We start from the raw sequence: 27,020 nt of genomic DNA, 5'->3' as shown, positions 1-27,020 counted from the left end.
CATGCGTTGGGGGAAGCCAACGCTACAATAGCAACACACACTCACCAGCTCCCCACCTCCCCTCGGGGCTGAAGCAGGGACCCACTCTAGTACTGCACCAGATATCTTGGCTGTGCATTTGTTTGTTTTTTATTTATTTACTTAGCGTTCAAGGCCTTATCCTTTCTGAGACTTTGAGGCCTAGGCGTTTGTAAAAGGAAATCAAGGGCTAATATAATATCCAAAGTAGAATAATAATGCGACTTGGGAAATCAGATTTTGACACTTACGTTCTGCGGTGTAATACAGCCCTACATGTAATAATTCTGTAATCATTTTACTGCAAATCTTTTAGCTGCTGAGGCATTGGAAACAAAGCAGCCAACAAGTTGTTGCAAAACAATCTCGGATTACGACACCTCACTTGCAAAATGGGGTTTACTTTAGCCCATTAAATTGTGAATGCAGTTGTACAGCATCAACCAGTGAGTTGTTTTATTTGTCTTGCAGAAAATTGTTTCCTGCTCTCCACTTTTTGTTATTAGACAAGCTAAATGACATATCAATTGCAGTCCATCAACAAAAGCACCAGAGGCAAAATTCTAAACATTTCCCAATTACACAACACACAGACATATTGACCGAGATCGGATGTCACAGGACAATACCTTTTTAATTCAAACTCACTTCCAGATATGGCGCACAATTAAGCTTTGTTAAAATAGCTGATGGGTAAAAACTTTGCCCATGTTTTTTTACTACTGCTTATAAATTTAATTAAGTCCCTTTTATATAAATAATTATACTAAAACCGCTCTTCAACGCACAACAAGCAAGGTCATCCCCGTCTGCGGGGCATTGTGGCTGTTCTTCTCCCACAACCCCCGCTGTCCCTTGCTGCTGTGGCCTGTTCCTCTTGCCCATCACACGCGAGTAGGAAGGAGGCCACATGCAAGGAGGAAATTGTCAAGCACGTTTGGCATCTGCATGGATCCTATAAGTGGGCATTGTTCCTCGTGTGTATTCATCCTAGTCAATGGCAGGCAGCAGCGTTATCGGGCAGAACTCAGAGGCCAGGAAATAAATCTGCAGGAAGCTACGGAGCGCTCTATGAAACTGTCAGGCAACGGGGTTACACAATGATGAGAGAGGGAAAAGCTGCACACCAACAAAAACAATTACTTCTTTTATAACGCGGTCATCTACCCTTAAAAAAACAGAATAAATGAAGAACAAAATCCCTCTGCCGGACACCAGTTTTGTTAAAAATTCCCAGTCACCTGAAACCATCAGTGACTTCAATGATTTGTTTTAAACAAACAATTTCTCTATTAACCTTTTATTTCTCATTAATGTTTATATTTCTCTTCCCTTTTATCTCAAGTGCAGAGAAGAGCCCTGTTGTAATATTTTAGGTCATCAATGAACTGCGAAGAAGCAGTACTTGGTCAATTGAAAAATATCAAGTACATCACATGGTAACATCCTTCAAGCAATAAAGAGAGACTTTACCAAAACACAACCACCACCAATCATACTATGCGTTTTTTAAATAGTTTACTATTTTTTGGCTTTCTTCTACTAGTATTATATATAAGCTTTTTCCATTCCAACATGGCAGTTTTAAGCGGCTATCACAATACACGCATGTTGTTGTTCTGTTTTTTAGATTATCCAGTATTGGGGTATCTTTCATAGATTCACATGCCTGAATCATTCCCGGACGCCGAGGCGGGAGTCCCACGGTAAATACAAAAGTAGTGCCAAAGGTAAATAATAGTAGTAGGCCCCAAAGAAAAGGCTGAGGCCTACATCTTAGTAGCCTATCTACCTCATTATGCTAAAAGAACCAAAAGATTTGTCCCAACCAATCAGCACCCTCTAGAACACTCTCAGCAGAGCCAGTTCTCCTCAGATTTTCACCGCACATCGTGTGGAAGGGAATCTCCCTGAGTGCCACTCAGTTGTCTTCAATTATTCCATGATGACTGACAAGAATGCCTTATTTAAGCCCTGCAGAACCTGTGACAAGAAGAGAGACCATGTTGATGACCAACATCAGGACTGCATCTACTGCCTCTACCCTAAACATGAGGCAAAAGATTGCAAAATTTGCCGTACCTTCCCTTCTAAGACCCTAAGGGATAGGGAGGCAAGAGTGCGGTTGTGGCTTAAATCTTCTTCGACTGAAGAGGATGATAGAGCCTCAACTTCCAGCAAGAGAGCTAGATCACAGGACAGCTCTTCAAGTAAGGGCAGAAAACACCATAAATCCTCCCACTCCACTTCTGGCCCTTCTCAGAGGTCTCCTTTAATCTCCTCTGGGTCAGAAGTCTCCTCAGACCTCTGCTCTCAAGGACTCCGAGAAGCCATCTACAAAAACAGTGAGTTAAAGCCTCTAAAAATCTCTGGCCTTCCCCCCTTAGTCGACGATTTCTGTCACTTCTTCTGCTCCTTCGTCGACGGAGACTATCTCAACGACGTCTATCACCTCTCCTATAATGTTGACGAGGATTACTATCCTGTCAAAGAAGTCAGCGTAGAAGTCCACGTCAGTACTTTCGACGAAGCCTCCACCGTGGACGAGAGTTGTATCGTCGGCGAAGACTAAGTTGTCTACTGCGCCGTCGACAACTGTCCCGTTGACGTAGACTCCATCGACCTCAAGCGCATCGACGATGATCCCGTCGATGACATTGACAAAGAGCCCGTCGACGACGATTCCATCGACTGGGGACTTACTTGTTCCGTCTACGGCATTGACTGTGGTTCCAACTCATTCAACGCCTGTTTCATCTTGGAGTTTTCAGCTCAAAACATTCCAAAGACATGAGTATAGCAATATTTTACTGCTTACTCCTTCACATCACCTTGAAACATATGTGCAGGAAGAGGATGATTATTACAACGACGAAGAAGGACCATTTGGGATAGCTCATCATCCTGAGCTACACATCAAGTGTCACGATGAGGATGAAGAGGAGAATTACCACAAACAATATTATCAAGAGGACATTGTCGTCCCGCATCATAGAGTGTATCATAGGCAATCTCGCCAGAGTGAGACGGGCCATATGCCTCCAACTCTTATACAGGACCTGCAAGCCATGCTCGCAGATTACAGACAGCGGTTTCCCCCGCAGCGAGTTATTCCACAAGTTCCACCACCACTTGTGGCGGTTCCGGACCCTTTGCCTCCACCTGATGCTCCAGTTCCAACTCCTCAACTTCCACACCCTCATCAAGAACACCAGACTCCAGACCCTCATCAGGGTCAGGACACATCCTCTGATGAGGAAGTTGAAGAAGGTGAATTACCAGAGAACTCTCATGTAGACCCTTTGGATTCTAACATTATCCCAATGCCTTCACCACCTACTCCTCCACCATCTGATTCGCCACCAGAAGATATAGAAGGATTTCACAATCTGATGCAGCGAGCTGCTGCTAGATTTCAACTGCCTGTCACTGTTGAACAAATAATGTTTCCTTCACGATTTTAAAGCGGAATCCAGGAAAATTACCAGGGCTGTTCCTATAATTGATTATATATGGAACGAAGGGATTCAAAATCATGAAAACTCCTGCATCTGTACCAGCAGTGCTTCCACAGATAGAGAAGAAGTATTATGCTCCTGCCAATAGTCCATCCTGTCTAATTGGGCACCCTCGGCCAGATTCGGTCATTCCCCAAGCTACCCAACAAAGATCTAAGAACCCGGCAACACCTATTACTACACCGCCGGACAAGGAGGGGCATCGTCTTGATCTGATTGGCAAGAAGTTTTCAACAATGGCAGCTGCATCCATCAGAGCAGTTAACTCCCTAGCAACAATAGGGCGTTATGACCACGAAATATGGTCAGATATGGCTGGGCTGATTAAGCTCATTCCTGAGGACAGAAGACAGGAAGCACGGAAAATCCTATTGGAGGGAGAACGTGCGGCATCTGAAACAATAGATTGCGCACTAGACATTGTTGATACCAATTTAACAACTAGCAGTACTCCAATGCCAGGGTTGGCTTAAAGCCACCACTTTCAGACCTGAAGTCCAGACAAAATTTTTGGACATGGCCTATGATGGCAAATCGTTGTTCGGAAAACACATTGATGAAGCCCTCCAGGCAAAAAAACTGATACGGATACTGCAAGATCCTCCGTTCAGTGGTCTTCCTTGATTGCAGTTTCCAATTACCTGGCGAGTGTCCGTGCTGTTGTCCCCAGCCTGAAGAAACACAGTCTGGAGTTTCATTTAATCTACTGCTTGTTATTCTTTCCCTCAGCGCTCGTGTATCAGCCCGCTTCATGGATGCAGCGATTCTATTACAGGACATGAGGCTTCAGATTATGATTCTCAATCTTTACTGCAATAAACACAGCATCCAATGAAAATGTATATTTTTATAAAAAACAGTAAAACAAACTACATTTCCCATGATGCACATATGTATAGGCACGCCCCCATAGTCCATAAGAACCCCTTGCGTGCTCCCATCATCCTCTTTCTTTGCTGCTCACAGCAAGAGTTAAGTGCACCTATTTTACTGGTTCCCTCACTCTGCGTTTGCATGGGGATATTTTCTTGATTGTTTTATATGGTATACTTATATATTTGATACCACGATTTATTGATGGTGATTACCTTACAAAATTGTAGTTTGTTGGTGCATATTTGGGAGCTGGTTGCCTCGCTCCGTTGTACTCTGGAGCTTCATTACGGGCCGCCGCTGGCGTTCATCCAGCTTTAAACTAATTTATTCAGGATCGCGACCTCTACCGTGTTGATTGCACGGTCTCCGACAGGCAGGGAGCCGGTCGCTTTTTTCAACAGGGCCCGGTTACCGGCAGAGCTTCGGCGCGCGCGTTGGGCTTCCCTGGTACGCCCTCCCACGAGTTTACGCCGGGTAGCTGACGGCCGACACGCGCGACCAATTTGGGCGGATTTGGTCGCGTTTGGGCTGCGCGCCTCGGCGCGATTTCCCAGGCAGACTTGAACGCATTTTCAGTGCGTTCTACACACCGGCAGGCTCCCTGTAGGATCGCCTTGATAACAGGTTGTAAAATAGAGGCCTTCAGAGTGTGCACACGCTCCAAGAACTGTTTGGGCCAAGGTCACTGACCTTTTGAGTACAGCTTTGCGGAGGGGGTTTGGGTAACGTTGGCAAGTTTATAAGTGTGCTTTGGGCTGTGCCCTCCCCCCTCCCCCCCCCCCAATTACCCCTCCTGGTTGTGGACAGTAGGGAGCTATCCCTGTGTGATAATTAATTAACTCCTTATCGTTATGGAAGAGTGGGCCCAGGACCCTGAGGAGTACTATGGAGGAGAGGAGGAAGTTGGTGATGGACAGCAGGAGGCTGTTTTAGAGGACAACATTGTTGAAGCCTTGAATGCTTTGGTCCAGGCTCAGGTATGGCAGAACACGCTTACGCAGGCGGGAAGGCGAAAGCTAAACGCCCGGATCCGGTGGATACAGATACCACTACCACCAACACAGACACAGACACAGATACCTCGGAGGAACCGCCTCCTCCTCCAAAAAAGACCAAAGTTGCCCCCAAGGCTTCGGCAGAACAGGTCATCACTCCTTTCACTTTTGATCCTTCAGACATTGTGCATCCCCGGTCCTCGGACTGGATCCCGTCCCCTGCGGTGTTGGATTATCTCCATGAAAATCTGCGGAAACGCTTCTCTAGAGAAGTCCGCAATTGTTTAAAGTCAGAGTGTCCACGTCCGGAACTGCCAGGCAACATGGCAGAAACTCCAGAAATCGATGCCAGCATGCTCACCTTCCTGAAAAAATTCTCTAAGGACCCCAAACGTGGGTTGGACCGTGCTTGGCGCGGTTGCCAAGATAAAATGCTCGATGTTGTGGGTCCCCTAGCGAAAATACTGGGGATGGCTCTAGCAGCCAAAGAAGGTGCAACACCAGTCGACCCGGAAATTTTGGCAGGCTGGACCCAGCGCGCTGTTTCATCAGCAACGCAAACTGTGCGATCTCCTCCTTACACTCTAGTGGCTTCTCTTTCTATGACAACGTTGTCTCTAACACACTCATATTGTATCATTCTAGATATGCTGTAACTGAAAGCCTTAAAAATTGAGGATAAACTTCTCAATAGTAACTTCTCTAAATCTTGTGATATGTCTTTGTGGAATAATGAAAAACAGATAGCCCATTCTTCGCTAGGATTGGTTCTATTTGGGTGTGTAAAGGTGTCAACTTGATTAGCAATATCTTTTCTTAAAAGGACCCTCTACCATTTGCATCTCTTCAACACAAGTTCTTCCTTTCAGATCTAGACTTTTATACGTTCCTAAAAATTAAAGCTAAAATCTCCAATTTGGGCCCTCTTCTGCCACCTATTCCTGCCTTATTGTGCCAAAGCCTGAATTGGGTCATTCTGCTTCGAAGATTTATAAATGAATACACACACCCATAAACATTCGCCCCTCCCCCCTCCTGTTCAGTCTAAATGGACCGCATACTTCCAAACCTGGTATAGAGAACCTCCCAACTCACAATGTACAGGAATTTATATAGCGCAAAGCACCTAGCGATTTCTAAGCGCTTGCTTAGGGAACCCGTCCTGGTATTCCCCTGTGAGATAACCCCGGCAGGGTATCCGCAAGGTGAAAGCCAGGCATCCCGCCGCGAGGGGCCGTTGTGGAGATTAAGCAAGCTATTGCCCAGAGTCGCAGAGTGTGAACCCGTGAATAGAGTAGGCACCGGAGCGAGAATTGTCGAGTCCATGGACATTTTAGGACTCAAGACCCCGCCGAGCCGGGAATTGAACCCTGGTCCCGGGCTGACCTCTGCTTCCAGGTCTGCCTCCTCTAACCAGTGAGCCACACTTCTCCACACAATCATGATATAACATATGTGTTCATCTCCTACAAAATAAACTCATGCCTTCTTTGGCATAAACAAAACTCTTGCATCAATATTCCTTTATTGGGCCCCAGAAAAACTCTTTAAATTACATCTTTCAGATAGAGATGTTGCTGGTCCTGCAAACTGGATCAATATTATTCAAATGTAAGTAGCTAACTCCTTACTTAATTACTTAATTGCCTTGGATTTCCCAACAATAAACCTCTATCTATATATTGCCCTCACTCTATCTTTCGCCCTCATTCTATCTATATTTCGCCCTCACTCTATCTATCGCCCTCACTCTATCTATCGCCCTCACTCTATCTATCGCCCTCACTCTATCGCCCTCACTCTATCGCCCTCACTCCATCTATCTATCTATCCATTGCCCTCACTCCATCTATCTATTGCCCTCACTCCATCTATCTATTGCCCTCACTCCATCTATCTATTGCCCTCACTCCATCTATCTATCTATTGCCCTCACTCCACCTATCTATTGCCCTCACTCCACCTATCTATCGCCCTCACTCCATCTATCGCCCTCACTCTATTTATCTATCTATCTATCTACAGGACTAAAGAAATCATTAAAAATGCACTAGACCTGCAGGTCTAGTAACCTACAAAATCTCCTCGACCTAACTGAAATGCACTTGACCTCTAACTCTGAAAGCTGAGCAAATGTGACAAATTATCAAGATTTAAAAGCATTTTTATTGCTCATTTACTTTGTGAGCAATAAAGATGCCTTTAAATCTTGCTATCTTGTAACATTTCCTCTGTTTTTAGAGGCAGAGGTCAAGTGTCAGTTTGCATTCCAACTCGCCAGAAATGGCGAGTAGGACCTAAAAATAGCTCGTCCTGAATTAATCTGACTCGCAAATGTGAGCGGTCGAGTGAATTTTTTGAGCCCTGATCTATCTGTCTATCGCCCTCACTCTGTCTGTCTGTCTGTCGCCCTCACTCTGTCTGTCTGTCTGTCGCCCTCACTCTGTCTGTCTGTCTGTCGCCCTCACTCTGTCTGTCTGTCTGTCGCCCTCACTCTGTCTGTCTGTCTGTCGCCCTCACTCTGTCTGTCTGTCTGTCGCCCTCACTCTGTCTGTCTGTCTGTCGCCCTCACTCTGTCTGTCTGTCTGTCGCCCTCACTCTGTCTGTCTGTCTGTCGCCCTCACTCTGTCTGTCTGTCTGTCTGTCGCCCTCACTCTGTCTGTCTGTCTGTCTGTCGCCCTCACTCTGTCTGTCTGTCTGTCGCCCTCACTCTGTCTGTCTGTCTGTCGCCCTCACTCTGTCTGTCTGTCTGTCGCCCTCACTCTGTCTGTCTGTCTGTCGCCCTCACTCTGTCTGTCTGTCGCCCTCACTCTGTCTGTCTGTCGCCCTCACTCTGTCTGTCTGTCGCCCTCACTCTGTCTGTCTGTCGCCCTCACTCTGTCTGTCTGTCGCCCTCACTCTGTCTGTCTGTCGCCCTCACTCTGTCTGTCTGTCGCCCTCACTCTGTCTGTCGCCCTCACTCTGTCTGTCGCCCTCACTCTGTCTGTCGCCCTCACTCTGTCTGTCTGTCGCCCTCACTCTGTCTGTCTGTCGCCCTCACTCGCTCTCTGTCTGTCGCCCTCACTCTCTCTCTGTCTGTCGCCCTCACTCTCTCTCTGTCTGTCGCCCTCACTCTCTCTCTGTCTGTCGCCCTCACTCTCTGTCTGTCTGTCACCCTCACCCTCTGTCTGTCTGTCACCCTCACCCTCTGTCTGTCTGTCACCCTCACTCTGTCTGTCTGTCACCCTCACCCTCTGTCTGTCTGTCGCCCTCACTCTGTCTGTATGTCGCCCTCACTCTGTCTGTATGTCGCCCTCACTCTGTCTGTCTGTCGCCCTCACTCGCTCTCTGTCTGTCGCCCTCACTCTCTCTCTGTCTGTCGCCCTCACTCTCTGTCTGTCTGTCACCCTCACCCTCTGTCTGTCTGTCACCCTCACCCTCTGTCTGTCTGTCGCCCTCACTCTGTCTGTCGCCCTCACTCTGTCTGTCTGTCGCCCTCACTCTGTCTGTCTGTCGCCCTCACTCTGTCTGTCTGTCGCCCTCACTCTGTCTGTCGCCCTCACTCTGTCTGTCGCCCTCACTCTGTCTGTCGCCCTCACTCTGTCTGTCGCCCTCACTCTGTCTGTCTGTCGCCCTCACTCTGTCTGTCTGTCGCCCTCACTCTGTCTGTCTGTCGCCCTCACTCTGTCTGTCTGTCGCCCTCACTCTGTCTGTCTGTCGCCCTCACTCTGTCTGTCTGTCGCCCTCACTCTGTCTGTCGCCCTCACTCTGTCTGTCGCCCTCACTCTGTCTGTCGCCCTCACTCTATCTATCTATCTACTATCTATCACCCTCACTATCTATCTAGCTATCTATCGCCCTACCTCTATCTATCGCCCTCCCTCTATCTATCTATCGCACTCACTCTGTCTATCGCATCACCACAGCATCACTCAGCACTACCACAGCATCACTCAGGGGCACCACAATATCACTATGCGCTACCACAGCATCACTGAACGCCACAGCATCACTCGTCGCCACCACAACATCACTCAGCACCACCACAGCATCAATCTGTGCAACAATTCAACAACAACTGGTTCAAATATGTTCTCTCAATGTTTCAAGCTTTATTACAAATGTCACAAAAAGATGTTAATATTTCAGTTTTGCTCTTGGATTTTCGTCACAATAAAATACACTGAACATAATCTTCACAAAAGTTATTTACAAAAGTTTAAGCTATTGCCATTAACTTTTATTTAAGTATTAATTATTTTAAAAAATTAAAAGCCATGGTTATTTGTAATATCAATACATCTAAGTCACATAAATACAACACATGTTGAATTAAAAATGCTATAGGTGTCACGTTTACTAAAGTAAAAACTATTGGCATTGTAAATGACAAAGCTATTCATTTTGCTATTTTCAAAACCAACACATAAATAAAAAATGTGTCATTCACAATACCAATAGCTCACACTTTCCTAATGCGAGACCTATTGCATTGCAAATGCTTGAGGGATAGGTTGTCTTTTGGAGCTCCTCCCATGATGATCCATGTTGCTGGTTCATTTCCTCAACAGTGATCAAAGGGACAAGGTTCTGACAGCTCATCTTGCATCTCAACAAGAGTATGAATTTAAGCAGTGCCTCGAGAAATATTCTGCAGCTAGTTATTGTATGCTTTTCGGGCAATGTGTGTAGATTTCAGGTCTAGGGAGGGTTAGCCTAGCTGGGATGGGGTGACGGCAAGTGCTTCTTGGTGAAACTGTACAGCGTTCCAGCTCTGGTATTGGATGTGTGCGAGGCAAGCATGTCTTGGCTGGGGCCAGGAAGCTCTACGAGGCAAGAGGATGGAATAGAGACCTCTAACTAGTGTCATCAGCAAGAATCAAATAGAAGCAGCCCCGATAATAGCTTACTTCTGTATCATGTAAACAATAAAAACCATGACAAAGGACCAACCAGTTGTCCCTTGAAAAGTAACACTTTCGAGCAAACATATAGTTACTATACACAGTAACACAGAGGAGCCAAGTGGGCTCATCCCAATCCTGGAGCAAACTCGAGTCCAACAGTCTATGCACAGGTAGTGCCCTTAAAAAGCAAAGTGGTAATATCCAGAGTGCCTCATCGAGTTGGGAGAGTTTGAAGCCTCTGCCATGGTAGGGTAAGTGGATTGCACAGTCACAGCTTTAACTCAAAAGCAGAGGATATGCAGGGCTAGCTGGGGGTTAAGGGGTCGAATGGAAGGATAGGCAGGCTGGAAATTCGAGGAAAAATTTAAAAGGTGACAGTATAGGCCCCTGTAACCGGTTGGAATCCCAAAAACACAAATGTAGCATGGCAGTATGAAAGTCAGTGACACACTGTATAAGGCTCTGGTTAAAAACAACAGTTTGATTGTTTTTTAGTTTCTCGGGTGACTGGTCAGGATGCATGGCCATACCATTATTATAAGTACCAGAACAAATAGTTCTAGTATGGGAAGATTCTTTGATGAATAAAGATTGGCCCATTCTTTTGAGCAAGGCACGCTGGTATATGCAGTGCGCTAAAGACCAGATGCCAGCGAAGAGTGCTAGATGGCGGGAGATGGACGAGTACAAAATGGGTTCCAAAATCAGATAGCATTGTAGTTCTGAATGGCTTGAAGGAAATTAATAAGATACTCACAGGCAGCTCTAGATAAAGTGAGTTGATGTTATTCTGATTAGTCATTATAATTGATTGCGTACGCAAACAAGGTAAATTCCTCTCCCCTATGGCTCGACTATCTGATTGACAGGAGTGACCCGCCACATCTGAGTGTCAGGGCTATCACCCGGTCTCTCACTTCCACCTTTTATTGTCAAGGGTACCACCATGCCCCTCACCTCCAGTTCTACTAGGGGTAACCCCATGTACCTCACCTCCAGTTCAACCAGGGGTAGTGCAATGCCGGGTGATTTCCAGTTAGGACTGTCAAAGGTACGTCCACGTTTTTTACCTCCATTTCTGATTGCCAGAATCCAGTTCAGATTGTATGGGGTACATCTAGTCTCTCACCTAAAGTTCCGATTGTCAGTTATCCCATGCCGCTCACCTCCAGTTTTACCAGCAGTACCTCCATGTCTCACACCTCCAGTTGTGTTTGTTACTGGTACCCCATGTCTCTCACCTACAGTTCTGACAGTCTGGTGTAAGCCCATGTCTCTTAACTTCCGTTTTGACCAGTTGATGTACCTACATGCATGTCTTTCAACCCCAGTTGTCAGATGAACTCACAGGTCTTGCACCTTCAGATATTTCAGGATTACCCCAAAGTCCCTCACCTAAAGTTCCATCATCAATACGCCCCACATCTCATCTCAAGTCCTGACCCACAGGCGTAACCCCTTGTCTTGACTTTATTTCACCATGTCTCGCATCTCTCTATAAATAAAGCGAGAAAACCGCTCACCTCCACCTCCAATAAAGTCCTACTTTGCTCAGCTTCCCATGTCTGCAGGCTCTCCAGCTCCTTTTTCAGTCGTTCCACATGGCCATGAAGTGTTTTCTGAAAAACAGTCCATGTGTTAATCTTATCCAACAGCTATTCTGCATATCACTATTTAAATACATTGTTCTAAACAAGCATGAATATTTCATCTTTGCAGCTGCCCTATGATACTACAGACTACATTTGTTGGCATAAATACTTTACTCAATGGTCATTATGTCAAGTTTCCGCATACACATGCCCTTCATTAGGCTTCAAAGGTGAACATCAGCTACTATATGAATGCGACGCCACATAGGTACTTCGCATTCTTCTACCCCTCAGCAAGTTCTTTTATCGTACTTAGAAGTCTTCCTCAGTTTATACAAAAGACTCACCTGCAGCAGACATGCAACACCTCAAACACGGGCTGCACCATATCAAGGACGGATGTCCAGCACCTACCTGAAGCTCAACTCCCACCAAAACAGAGCAAAAAACAAGAACTAGTCCAAACCTGGCTCAACAAATAGATTTGGATGGATTAGAACCCCAAACTTTAATCCAATGCCACACCCTCAGATTCTCACTCAGCACTGACCTCACCCTAGGGTCACACATCGCCAAGAAAACCAAGGCCTTCTTTTACCAGCTCTCGCTCTACTGAGTAGAGTGAAACCATTCCTCCTAGACAGGGACAATATAAATGTTCCTCCAGCCCTCATATTCACTCATCTGGACTGTGATAATGTTTTGCTACACGGCCTCCCAGATCCACACTGGACCCCCCCATAAGGACACCTTACAAGCATCGAAACGCCTCATAAAGGTCATGAAAAAACATGATCACAAACCTTCCATTGGGCTACTCTAGCTAGGCCACACCAACTTCAAAACCAGCTGCATCCTTTACAAAGCCATTATAACATGCACCCCGCACATCTCGCTGACAAGCTTAGTATCTGAGCCAGAACAACATAGATTGCAGAGAAAAAAGAAGAACATAAGTAACCGGCCTTCTCTATCCCTGCATCCAGTATCTGCAAAAACATGCCCATATCAATCAAGACTGCCCAACCCCTTCTCCAATCTAGCAAAGAGCTGTAGAATCACCTTTTTAAAAAACACTACATGCAGTAACAAAAATCGTTGACAGCATCTACGCTTATCACACTGTACCAGAGGTGTGAAATTTAAAAAAATATCTACTTGTCCATGGGGCAGGTTGCTTCACAAATCTACTTGTCCTGTAACAAAATCCACTTGTCCCTTTGGTGCCATGTTGCGTGGCAACAAATTATGGCAGCAATCTCATTAAATAAGAGCTCGGATATAGCCTCTCGGATTATGCCAGGGTTCATACCATAGTAGTGTTTGAATACTTGCAATACCCTTATGTTGCAACATTTCCACAGGTCTACATACTGGGGCTGAAGGTGGTAAGCAATAGTTCCAGGGTTAGAAAGCCCTTTTGAGTCTGTGCAAGCCTACAAACTTGCCTGTTTTAAGGGTTTTTAACAACTCTTCTCTAATCTTTTCCCATTCTGAGAAATGTTGGAAATGTACTCCTGACAATGGGAGACATAAACCTTCTTCCAGAGTTGGGAATAAAGTGGTTGGAGGAAAAGTGAACTGGCAAACACCCAGATGTCCGATGAGCAAATCTACACATGCATATTTGCTTATGTTAAAATACAGTTCACAGATATTTTTTAGGAGTATTATCTCTTGTCCTACTTCTGTCAAGTCTTGGGAATTCCGTATAGCTGCACATAGGACATATACTACAGGTGCACTTTTGAGACTTGCTTTTATAATTGGGCCCCTAATTTGGTCTAGCGTTGACTTTGATATTTTGCGTTTATTAAAACTCTGTATCGGCTGGCTTCACTATGAGGGACAGCATTCTGCTCTTTCACAAGGAGCATATCAGCACACAAAGTTGTTTTGTTCAGTGCCAGTAACTACTGTGGCAGTGTGTGCTTTTTGAGACCAAAAACATTTTTTTGCTTTTGCCATTGTTTTTTTATAATAGTGAGGGCACGGCAGCTCCCACACAAATAAGGTTTTACAAAAACCATGCCAAAACAATTTACACATTGACAAAACTAAAAAGCTGACCACCAATTTCAGAACTATTGGCTTTGCCAATGCTGGTTTATTTTTGTTTCCCAAAATCTTATTGAGACCGGTTACACTGATTTTCCATTATTAATATTTTTGGGAAATACTAGCATGCATCAACACGTTACTAAAGGATGCTGCAAAGAAATGGTACCTGACATTTTAACAGTAGTTGAGCAAAATGTTTTTTTCCTGCTTTCATTTTGTTATGAACATTTTATTTTGAAAGCAAAGAATCGTCTATCTTGCTTTCAAGCTTCTGCAAATATTTGCATCAAATCAGTGAGCATTCTGAGAGCATTATACATAGCACCGTGCTGATGCGTGTACAAAATACAGTGATGTGAGTTAGCATAGACCATTGGCGAGATACGCCGCGCAGTCGAGTGTAAACCGGTTCAAAAGAGAAATCAATACCCCGAATTAGTTAGAGTGAAAGAAGGTGAAATTGATCCAGGAGCAGAACAAGACAGCTCCTGGTAACTAACAACCGGCAGTCATTCAGATGGCCTGCCATACTAGACCAAGTCAAACCTCTCACCAATACATATAACATCTTTAGTGATCTTGTAACCTATCTGTACCGAAATCACAAAATTAACATAACTGCAATTCATCAAAAATTGGTAAAGGAAATACAAATCCACCTAACCAAACCAAGAATAGTAACAGGTGCTGCCAAGACAATGGTACAGTCATGTAACCCCTGATATAATAAGGAATGCAGACTGGCCAAAGACGGGCTCATTAACGTCCTCAAAAATAAAAACATACCAGAGATTAGATCAGAAAAATCAAAATATAAGAAAATCCAAGAACGAGCCCAAAGAAATTGGGAATACAATATTTGGGAGGACCGTATAAAATATGCAAACACTGGGTACCAAGCTATGTTCTGGAAAAATGATGACACATGGAAGCAAATAAAACATGAAGGCTTCTGACCACTATTTAGATCCTAATACCTGGCAGAGGCATTTTGCAAATCTTTACAATATTACCATTGACCAGGATTTAGCCCAAGATCGCACAAGAGACCTTTGGGGACTTTTAACGTCAAGGCGAGCGCCACCATTACAGTTTAGCATGGAGGACACGGCGCTTGCCGTAGCAGCAATTAATCTCTACCTGGACCCTTTAGGGAACCTCCTAAGTAAATCTGGGTAAATCTTTATGCGGACGACACTCAAATCTACCTCAAGGTGTCTTCCGCAAACGATCTCTCACTACTCAACTCTATTCACAAACGGATGTTTGCTCACCAACTCATTCTAAATCCCACCAAAACTGAATTCCTCCTCCTTTCTACCTCTCTCTCCCCTCCTCCTGTTCAATCTTGGATGGATCAGCTGAACTGACTCAACAACAAACCCATCATTGTCGACAGTGCTAAATCCCTAGGTGTCATACTTGACAAAAGACAAGCTAATCTCCCACATCAACTCTATTGCTAAGAACGCAAGTTACCAGTTGCGCCTTCTGTGGGGGATTCGTCGGTTCCTCCCGGAGAAAGACCTTAAAACCTTGAAACAAATCGCTGGTTCTCTCTAGACTGGATTATTGCAATTCTCTTCTGACTCTCTCAGACGGGCCTACCCAAATCCAATCTCTCCCCTCTCAATACCATCCTCCATTTAGCAGCTCGCTTCATTTCAGGGTCTAAACGAAGCGACCACATCACTCCTATCCTGCACTCTCTTCGATGGCTTCCAATCGAGGCAAGATCTATTTATAAAACTGCCTGCATCACACACAAAACCTTGCACACGTCCTGCCCTCGTTACCTGGCGAATAAATTGAAATTGTCCGGAGGCTCTAGACCCCCTCGCAATGGGGAAAAGCTTCTGCTTGAGCCCCCCTCCTTCAAAAGGGAAAGATCGATGGTGTAATCCTTCTCAGGCAATGTGGTGAGAATCTGAAACTTGCTTCCCCCATTGCTCCGTGCCACTCCCTCTACCCGGATCTTCAAAGCGGACCTCAAATCTCTTCTCTTTCAAAGACACTTTCAGAATTAAGACTTTTATTCTCAGGCCCCTCTAGAAAGTTCGCTCATTATTGTAAATTTGAATTTTTTCTTGTACATTTCACACCCTTGCGTGCTGTGTTGGATTTTGTGTTTGTGTACCCTTCCTTTTAAGTCGCCAATTTATCTGTGTAATGTTCTATTGTGTAACACTGTTCTCTTGTAACGTAACTGGTTCTATTGTACAGTGCTTTGACACCTGCGGGTTATGTCCGCTTTATAAAATGCACAAAATAAAAAATATTTTACGCACCTTGTAGTCCTGGGCAGCCTCTTGCATGGGAAGTACTGAGTGAGCCTTGTGGTCTCTAGACTCTCGACAGATCACACAGATGGGCTCCTGGTCATCTTCACAGAACAGTTTTAGCTTCTCCTCGTGTTCTCTGCACAGATTCTGCCCCTTGATGGCCGAACTCGGAGTGTGAAGCTGTTTCAACAGCTCCACTAAGTTTCCCAAAAATCTGTTGGGCCTTAAAGTTTTGTTCTTAGAGGTTTCTCTGCACTGCGGGCAGGGGAAGTCTGTCTGCAGCCCCTCCCAGCACCGAGTGATACAGGACAGACAAAAGACATGTCCACACTCCAAAAATACGGGGTCTGTGAAATATTCCAGGCATACGGAGCAGGAGATCTCCTCCTTGACCTGCTTGTTTGCCGCCATTTTTTTCGTTTCTTGCAATCTGTGAAGTGGGAGTGTCTTTATTCTTTTAGGGCACTCTCGGGGTTTTACTGGCTGTTCATTGCGCGGGTGCAGCCGGAGTGGGAGTGTCTTCCTCTGTGTGGGCGTGCCCTTACGTGCAACTGGGCGTGTCCAACACTGACTCAGATTGTAAGTGGGAGTGGCTCCAGGTGTGACTGGGCGTGTCTGCAGGTGACGCAGGCGTGGCTCCATGTGTAAGCGGGCGTGGCTCCAGGTGGGAGAAAATCCAGTTGGCCTGGCCCTAACGGTGATGCGTCTGCTTGATTTGCCTGACACGCGCCCTACAGTTAGTTTTAGTCTCTTGTGATTTGCTCTGGACCCGGGGAGGAGGGGCGGTGATTCGTCTCTTATTTACAAAGTGAAAGATTTATGACGGAAACAGGCAGGTGGGCGAGATAGAAGAGAGAGCGCCACAGGGAGAGCGATGTGCTGGAGTACGAAGGGCAGAAAAGACTATTAAGAAAGTGAAAGAAACAAGTGGTGAGGAGGAGAGAGCGGAAAGGGAAGGGACATTACACGGGGAAGTGGGGGTGAGAGAAACGTGGAAGGGGCAGCAGGATAATTAGAGAGAGAAAACAGCTGACTGAAGAAGAAAGTTTGGAAGGAGGGGAAGAGAGGCTTAGGAGCCAGCTGCAAAGCGACCAATAAACGTGAAGGCGATAGATTGGAAGATAGGGTGGATAGAAAGCTTTTAAGTGTAAAAGGAGGCAGGTGGTTTGATAACATATATTATAAACTATGAGAGAGGCGGGTGTACAATGCATCTAAGCCAAGATACGGAGTTTCAGGAATCCAGGTGCTTCGCCAACAGCACATGCTGGGATTTGCCGGCCACAGTAATATTGAGAAAAGTAAACAAGCATTTGCCATGCAATAGGCCTCGCATTTGCAAGAGTTCGAGCCATTGGTGTTGTAAATGACAATGTCTTTTTAACACCAATAGCACAAACTCTTGAACATGCAAGAGGGTACTGAGAAGTAATTAGGGAACTGTAGAGGAAAGGGACAGGATGGGAGGGTAAGGGTTAAAGGAGCGAAGGAACAGAACGCCGTGACCTGCTAGGGTTTGTATAGTGTTTACCTGTATCATGCTGCCTCAAAGCACTGCGTGGAACTGGAGAGGCAAGGGAGGGAGGAAATCAGCCAGGAAAGGAGGGGTCCTCAGACACCCTCCATTTAGTTAGAAGGCCGAGGGACAGAAAAAACCAATTTAATCTCCAATATTTTCAAAGTTAAAAAAAAAACATTGTTAACACCTTCGGTGCTGATGACGGAGCCGCTCCGTCATCAGCTGCGGGTGCGCTGTGCTGATGACGGAGCGGTTCCGTCATGGCCCGGCCGCCGCAGTGCTGATTTCGTGCCTGCGCGGCGCGTTCTATTAGGCGGGCGGGGCCATGACGGAACCGCTCCGTCACGAGCACAGCGCAACCGCGGCCGGTGACGGAGCGGTTCTGTCACCAGCATGCGGCTGCCGTGCGCCCGCCCCGCCGGTTTAGCGCTGCGGCGGAATAGCCGCCGCAGCGATGTGGTTAAGACATTTTCATGTTTTTTTTATACAAGTGGCTGACCAGAAATCACGGAGGTGGGTGTTCTAAGTGATTGAACGCCAGGCGCTTCTGCTGCTAGAAGGAAGCTATTTGAGACCTCTCCTACCCCTGAGACTTCTCAGAGGAGCTGGCTTTGGAACCAAGGCATAGGGTAAATGTTGCAATCTCACTTGATCCCTTCCGTCCCCCCCTTCCCCAGCCCGCTGTTGGTATTGCCCACACAAGAATGTATGAACATTCCACAGCTGCCTTCAGCTGACTGGAACCTGTGATGGTGTTAGGTTGCAATAAAGAAGACTTCTTTTCGTCTACAGTGTACTTCGTCATTTTATTACAGTAAACTTCCATGCAGCACAGTAGTAACACAAAATGATAGGGCGGGATGTAAAGTGGCCCCTGTGAGTCTCCTGTATTTTGAAGTTATTCATCGGCCTTTGGCAGATTAGCAGGACCGCAGAGTCCCAACTTCCCGTCCTGCTGCCCTCTTGCGCTGCTGGTGCACACTGTTAATAGAGGGCAGTGGCTGCACCAAGGGCACACGGGGGGCTTTAAGGGCACGTACTGGGAGACCTGCTCTTCACCTGGGTCCGTTCAGGGCAGAGCGAACTGCCCTGCTACTACTGAAAGGAAAGCCATGTTTAAGTAAGTAGAGCGGCTGGTAAACTGTCTTTAATTCACCGGGAGATATTATACAAGTGTGATTAGAAATATGGGCATGGGAAGAGGATTTCTGTTGGTAGATTGCAATAAAAATGAAATTCACGTGCGATGTTTGACAGCGTGCATTATAGATCACAACATTTTCATAGCATGTGATCAAAGCCCTGCAGGGACATAATGACACCAATTCCCAACCACTACTCCCAAACACTACTGTTAAGTTAGATAGTAACTGTAAGACTATCCATAGCAGTCCGAGCACTAACAACTAGCCTTTACTGAAACTCTGACCCTAAACCAAACAGCCAAATTAACTCAACTATTCTAACTATCCACGTTGCAGCACTAAAATACCATAAACACGAACTCTATCTGTAATGCAAATGCCAACGCGATTAAAAGCGGAGGGCGTTTTAGAACAGCGGTAGATCTTGACAAGCATTGGCATAGCCAATAGGTCTCGCCTATTGTTTTGCTATTATGTTTTAGCCATGTTGTATTCTAGTGTGGCTGCTATTCAGTATGGCTAAAAGTTATTGGTGTAAAGGAGCGCAAAGTGAAGTGTTCTAATGTTGAGTAGTATTACTCGAGATCAGAGAGGCTTTAGATCAGGGTGGAGCCGCCATTCCTATCATGCTCGACCTCTCGGCCACCTTTGATACGGTTCATCAAAAAGTTCTGATGGACTGTCTATCGGCGGCCGAAGTTCATGGCAAGGCCTGGGACCTTTTGAAATCGTTTTTGGCCAATAGAACACAAACAGTGGATCGTGGTGGAGATAGCTCTCAGCCTTTTTCCCTCCCTTGCGGAGTTCCACAAGGCTCATCGCTTAGCCCGACATTATTTAATGGCTATGTTTCCCCATTGGCACCTTTGATTAGATCGTTTGGTTTCCAGCTGACCACCTACACCGATGATAAACAAATTGTGTTATCTATTAAAAAAGGCGCGGAGGCAGAGACTGGCGTAAAATGCCACAATTGTATGCAGGCTATTGCCGCATGGATGACGCCAAACTGCCTCAAACTTAATGCAGGGAAAACCGAGGTGATCATCTTTGGGAACATAACCCATTTGTGGACACCTGATTGGTGGCCAGATACAATGGGCACGCTCCCAATTCCGGTGGACAGGGCAAAAAACCTTGGGGTGATGGTGGACTCAAAACTGGCATATTGTGATCAGGTCAGCAGGGTCGTTTCCTCCTGGTTTTGTGTCATGCGCATTCTGCGCAAGATTACATTTTTCCTTCCAGAAGACAGTTTGAAAATAGCAGTTACGGCGCTCATCCTCTCACGTCTGGATTATTGCAATGCCCTCTTCATTAACATCCAGAAGAGACAATTGGCTAGACTCCAGACTGTGCAGAACGCAGCAGCCAGACTGCTCTCAGGGACCCCTAAGTTTGCCTCGGTAAGGGCAGAACTTAGACCCTTCATTGGCTTTCTGTTGAATCTCGGATTCAGTTTAAGGCTTTGTGTCTAGTTTTCAAAGCCCTAAACGGTACCGGCCCTGACATTTTGAAGCAATCCTTTAAGTGGTATATTCCTGGAAGAGCCTTACGTTCCATGCAAGCAAAACATGTCACCCTCCCCCACGTTTTGAAACAGACCTGGGGTTGAAGGAGTTTTCGGTACTGTGCCGCCAAAGCATGGAACAGTCTTCCTTTCTCCCTCAGGAACTCAACAGAGCTGCTCTTGTTCAGAAAGGGACTAAAAACTTGGCTTTTCAGGTAGACTGTTTCTGCCTACCGGGTCAGCTATAAGTTTTCCTCAGATGGTAGTGTAGAGCGCCAGGACAGCTCAGGGTAGCAGAGCGCTTTAAAAATCTTATTAACATATTATGGTGTGGCATGGCAGAGTGGAGAGGCGCAGAGTGGCCTGGCAGAGTGGAGAGGCGCACAATGGAGAGGCGCAGAGTTGAGAGGCGCAGAGTGGAGAGGCGCAGAGTGAAGTGTAGCTGCGTGGACTGCAGTTGCATAGAGTAAATAAGCAGGTGTAGACAGACAAGGGATTGTCAACATTATGGATGACAACATCAAACCCTGAAGATGTACTAATTCAAAGACATTGAAATGCAAACTAAAAGCTGTACAAATCAACATCTTCCTATATAAAACCGTTAAGACAGTACAAAAATGCTGGCTACCTAGCAACCAATGACAGCCTAAGACACCCAAAATGGGATAGCAACATAGAAGGTTAGCATTGCCAGATGTGAAAACCTTCCATCGGGCTTGTAAGATACACAACGAATCTGTGCCTTTCCTTTCACTATATAATGTTCAAACTAAGCATCCAAAAACTATAAGCACTGTAAACAAGTAAACTTTAAGAACACTTGTAAGTGTAACAATGCCAATAAAGCATTATTGTGTTGTAATGGGTGCAGCATCTAAATGCAAACTGAGTGTCCTTAAGAGATGTGAGTGGAGTGGAGCACAGGTCATACTCACTACCCTCATAGGCCCCGGGCAGCAAAAAGCACCAGAGGTTGGTTGTAAGAGCTGGAGAGGACCTGGCGTCCAGAGCCAAGCACGCTCAAGTCCCCTTCAACAACACCAGCTCAGTACTGGGCCTGAGCCCTGGAGTAGAGCCAGGGTGCTTATGAGGGTGGGGCAGAAGGGGCTGTAGGTGGTGAAGTGCTCGTGATGCAGTTACAGGCCAGGTGGCTCTCTGTTAAGGGCGGCTGAACTGATGCAGCTGCGAAAGAGACTAGAGGATTGGGTCTCCACCACACCAACACAGGTAATACCATGAGTGTCTTCCAGCAGCATCTGAATGAGCAATGGGCAAAGTCACAAAGGGAAGAGTCAGGAAAGATACCCATTCCACCTATTGAGGGTAGTAGTGTTTCCATGTCAGAAACAAGCAGAACCCACCATAAAAACAATCCCAGATGAAGCCAACTACTACCAAAACTAACTGAAAACAAGCCCAAGTCGTCAAAAATTAAACAGCAAGCATTAGGCAACGCTAACAGTGCCTGTTTACCCACTAAAAGCTGTCCATGTGTGTTGTTTACAAACACAGCAGTACAATCTTTCCTTACCTGCCAAACGCTGCACAGTACAGACATGCTGCCGGCTCACAGGACAACTGTGTTCCCACTGAAGTGGCTACTGTGATAAAGCCTTCTCACAGTGTAGCCCGGAGCTCTGCAGGCAGCAGGATGGCAGGCAATGCCAACTCTTACTGCAGTGCGGGGCACAGTGGAAATGTCACCTTCTTCCGCTCTGCTGTGGCCGTGATCAGTCACTGCTGGACAAGATGGCGGTCGCAAGTTGTACAACGAGGGGTGGAGGCCTAATGATGGGAGAAGCAAAAATAAAAATACAGGGGAAGAGTGGGTGTATGGAAAAGCAAGGATGGCACGGAGGGGTGGGGCGGATGGGTGGACCAAGAGACACAAACAGGAGCAACAAGGTATACAAGCAACAATAAACACAAGCAGAAATCAAAGAAAACAACCAGTACAATAGTTTGTTTTAATACAACGGAAGTTGCCCTTCTACAGGGGAGAAATGTGATATAAGTGCAGTACTTATAGGATTTGTCTTCAAATAAGCCCCCGGGGTCTCCGGCCTTTGGACTCAGGATAGGGTATATCGAGTAGGAGCAAGGGTGTGCAAACCTACACCGGGGGCTCTCAGCACAAGTCTCATTTCTTTATTCTTCATCAGTTTCAAATTAAACATACCCTGGGCCAGCCAGCAGTCCATCAATAACTGAAAAAGGGTTTGTGGAGTCTCTGAAACCAATGCAAAGGTTGTCGTCATATGCGAAAGAGAACAGTGAACAGGTTGGGCTGAGTGAAGATAGTTGAGGGTTGATACAACAGTGAGAGAGGAGAGGGAAAACCAGCAGCAAAGCAGAGCAGAAAAGCAGCAAAGGAAAACAAGTGGGGCCGCGCTTAGTTAATTAGTAACCCAATCCTGGAATGCAGCTGGCACACTGCGCGCCGCTGCTCGCTCCCGAGACCCATACGCCATGGGAGTGAACGTTTTCAGAAAAGGCAGGACATACTCCCGCCTTTGGCCATTTGCATGCTTTCATTTTTGAAAGCTACACGCAAAGGCCAATGGAATGTGTGGGAGGAGTCCGACCCACACAGAGAAGTCTCTTGGAAGTCTGGAGTGACTCCAAGAGGCCCTCTCCTAGAGCAGCGCATGTGCGCTGCACTAGGCTCGACCTAAAAAGCCCATGGAGCTAGGGCGGTATATATCAGTAATAGTCGAGACAGACTCCCAACCCAGCTTATGACAACATAATCGGGTAAAATGAAAGTTGGACTGATTAGAAGTTTTTCAAACTCAAGGCGGTTTATGGTTTGGGTTTCAGGTTGTAGAACCCTTAAATATCCTGTCCCAAGTTTGGAGGTAACAAGAAATACTGTTTTGCTGTTACTCGCACCTTTGTCCATGCCGATTTAGTGACTCAAAAGCCTTAAGTCTCCTAAATTTAAAAAAAACAGTGTACATGGGTCCCATATAAATAAACTCAAATTGTAGTAAGGTATTCTGATTTGAAAGCGATATTAATTATGAATATTAATCTACCCTGATGGCGAGTGGCATTGACTTGAGAGTGTGCCTGTAATCAAAAAGCAGCAGAGCACTTCCATTGCAGCAGATCCGACCGGAGCACGACAGATGGTCGTTTCCATTGACATCCAATGGAAATTAAAGGAGCGTGCCTTAAAGGCATGAGGGTTTTTAAAGGGGCAGTTTAAAAAAACACATGGTTGCACAGGCTTCACAGATGGCTTTTATGCATACTTCACAACAAGAAATTCAGCTTTAATTGATGTTGCTCGCAAAGTTCACCTACGTGTTTGCTCTGACGGCAAGTTTACTGGCGTTATCGGAGGCACGCTTGCAAGATTGGAGGTTTTCTTTGTACGAGCTAGCCACAGCTTTTTCTCTCCTGCACCTTAAGTAAGGTGGCGCCGGTGCACATTAACATTTCTCCTTCACATTAAGTTGTGCGGCGGCCCGTGAAGTGTGCACCTTGGTAGGCAATTAAAAAACAACAAATAAAGGACGTAGTCCCTGAATGAAACAGAAACAGACCTATAGCGTAACTAAAGGGTATTTGGTCGGTGCTGCTTGCTTTAAACAGAAGTGACGTAGCAGGAGCAACAACCATTAATGACCCAGGAAAGCTGAGCAACGGAGGAGTGAGCCAATGACAAGCGGCAGGCGGGATTACACTCCGAATACTGTTTACTACAGGTCTTGCAACAGAGCATTCACTGTCAAGGCTCGACCTAAAAACAAATCCCAGAAAAAGAAAATAGATGCACTGGTCAGTGAGGATAGTGAGGATATTGGAAACACGAGTGGATGTAGGGGAAAAAGAGTGAAACAGAGACGTGTGGTAGAAAATCCAATACTGGAGAAAGAGTCAATTAATGGGGAGGGGAAGATGGAGGGAGAGAAAGGATGAAAGGGAGTGGAAGAGAGAAAGGTAGAGGAAGACAGAAAGGAAGAGAGAGTTTGTGGGAGAAGGAAAGTGTCAGATTGGAGAGATGGGAATCAAAGATGCTAAGTGACCCATATTATGTGTGACAACATCACCCAGGCCTGAATTTCACTAAGCACCACTTTGCATTCTGGGACTTGTAGTCCAACTATTAAAATGAGAGGCTCGCAACTACAAGCCAGTCAAAACAAAATTATGGGGAATTTAAAAAAATCTGCATTTGGCCATGAGTAACACATGACATGTTGCCCTGCTAGAGGAGGTAAGAGTCGGTGGATTGTCTCATTTATGGCCTCTCTTTCTAAATTTACACTTTGATCTTTGGCTTGGTTAATCAGACAGTGCCTGCAGGTGCCCTTTGCCTGGACTCTCACGCCACTGCCACCCCAAGCTTCAGCCAGACAGCCTGTGCAGGTGAGACTGAGGTGTTCGTTACGACGGTGCCAAGGTCCAGTTTGAACAAATATTATAATTATGGACTAAACATATTTGAACTTGTGACCTCTCCTCATACACAGAGCTCTGCTTTCAGCACATTAACCCCCGTGCTCTGAAATACCTTACTGGAATTCGCCCACTTGACTTGGAAGTTTAACGCAGATTTCTGCATTGGGCACTTTAACCCCCCTCAGCCACGTTACAGGGCGTGCGCTGCAACAGGAAAGTTACAAATCATACATGCCAATATGTTACAACAGTAAAGTGTAATAAAAAAAAAAATAATAATAATAAGCTGGCCACGTATTTTCCCCACATTGACTTCTATTAAAGCAGACGTGATTTTAGGCTTCAGATATCTAAAAAAAGCGGTTTAGCTTACAAAATCGGGACTCTCATGCTTTAATGGGATCTAGTGACATGTAAATCTTTGCAGCAGGCACTTTACCCCCCTCAACTGCGTACCCGGGGATGGGTGTTTGGGGGGGGGGGGGGGGGCAGCCGAACGTAGAGAGGTCTGCCCCCGGCAGTTTGGGAGGGGTTTGCGCTGGCCGGATCGGCCATTTCGTGGTTTGGGGCTTTTTTAGGGCGTGGCCCAATTATAGCCCAAGTATTGCCCAGGTAGTCCAAGTGGCCCAATGCTTATATAATCCTACGAGGGGATTGCCAGCCACCATTTTAGGTTTTGTTGACCTGGTGGCTGGCAGCAGGATAGCTGGGAATAGTTTTCTTGGCTGTTTAATTAGCTGTTTCTTGGCTGTTTAATTAGCTGTGTTTAGTGAGTTAGACATAGTTATGCAGGACTATAAGGTCGTGGAGGTGGTACGCCTGCTGAACGAGGCAGGCCGCCTTGATTTATTGATCTCTTCAGCTGCGGAGCTTTCGCGCCCTCCTTGGTGCACTTCTGTTGGGGGGGGGCGCCATTGCGGCCTGCACGTCCCCTAAGTGGGCAAAAGGAAAAGCGGAGAATCTTGGGGGCCGCTCTTATGCCCGAAGACCAGCCCCTTTGTCCCTTGACCCGCCGGACCCTCGTGCACATTCCGAGGCTCCGGCGAGAGGGTGCGAGGGGGGGCCTGTGGGCTTCGGAGGAGCGCGTCTGTCGCTTGCTCCGCTAGGGCCTCGAATTAGGTCTTTCCTGTTCGGGGCTGGGGGCCAATGGCAGAATGAGGGAAGGGGAAGTAGGGATGTGGAGGGACAGAAGACTTTCGGGGGAGCAGGGTGAGGGGGCTGCCCAAAGTACATGAACCCAGAGACTCTGTGGGTCACGAGGAGGTGGGAAGCCAGGGCGTTTTTGGTGTTTGGGAGGTGGAGGGGGCATACCTGGGTTGGGTTAGGCAGGGTGAGGGCCTGAGGGATTTAGGAGGAGAACTTGGTTTTAGGGATAAGCATGGGCGAATTTTGCGAATCTCGCGTTCGTGAATTTTGCGGATTTGCGAACTCGCAATCCGCAAAATCCGCGAATTCTCGCGAATTTGCGGATTTTTTTTTGTGTTCGCGCGGGTTTCTGCCAGTTCGCGAGGGTTTTGTACAATTTCGCAAACGCGAACTTACCTGTCGGGTCGCAAGTTTTGCGAACTTGTTGTTTCTACGTGTCCAGCCTGTTTGGGACACTCTTCTTCATCACTGCCACTCTCTGTCACCACTGCCACTCTCTGACTACTCATGCCACCCTCTGGCCCACCCATGCCACCCTCTGTTTCATCACAGCACCCTCTGGTTGTCCAGTCAGTGTGCATTATTGTGGCAAAGCAAAGCACACCTTCCCTGCCTCAAGTGACCTGAATTAATTTGGGGCTGATTAATGTGTCACAGAATAGTTTTTTAGCTGGCACCTGCTTCCTTAGTGCTTCCTGATTAGTGATCTTTTGCACTTGCTAAGTGCTTTTATTGTTGCAAAATTAGTTACAACACCTGCCCTGCCCCAACTGACAATAATGAATTAGGGGCTGATTAATGGATTTGAACTTCCAGCCTGGCTCCTGCTTGTCTCCCTTAGCTGTAATTCAGGACCTTTGTGGCATATGTGTAACTATTCTGAGGTTCAGAGCAGGGTAACATAATAGTTGCAACTGGCAACTGAACTCTGGAGGGGCGCCTCAGGAAGCACTACAGGAAATGGCTACTAATGATGAGCCTGAACTTTTGAACCTGGTAAGTAGTTTCAGTTTTGCTAAGATCGTATTTCTGCAATTTAGCGCTTATTCGCGGGGCGCG

At 46.3% G+C, this 27,020-nt stretch overlaps 1 pseudogene across 1 annotated transcript in view; it reads right to left on the bottom strand.

Moving 5' to 3' along the window:
• Positions 1-16,640, bottom strand: part of LOC147717721 (E3 ubiquitin-protein ligase TRIM39-like) — a 165,800-nt pseudogene extending 149,160 nt beyond the window's left edge. The window contains exons 1-2 of the transcript XR_015296087.1: positions 16,235-16,640; positions 11,817-11,912 (exon numbers count right to left, since the gene is read on the bottom strand). The product of XR_015296087.1 is annotated as an E3 ubiquitin-protein ligase TRIM39-like (transcript). The remainder of the gene's footprint in view (positions 1-11,816; positions 11,913-16,234) is intronic.
• Positions 16,641-27,020: the final 10,380 nt, after the last annotated feature.

The sequence above is a fragment of the Lissotriton vulgaris genome, chromosome 5 (genome assembly GCF_964263255.1).
Source record: "Lissotriton vulgaris chromosome 5, aLisVul1.2, whole genome shotgun sequence".
Taxonomy (NCBI): domain Eukaryota; kingdom Metazoa; phylum Chordata; class Amphibia; order Caudata; family Salamandridae; genus Lissotriton; species Lissotriton vulgaris.
Note: the sequence above shows the minus strand (reverse complement) of the source record. Positions and strands in the feature narration are given on the sequence as shown.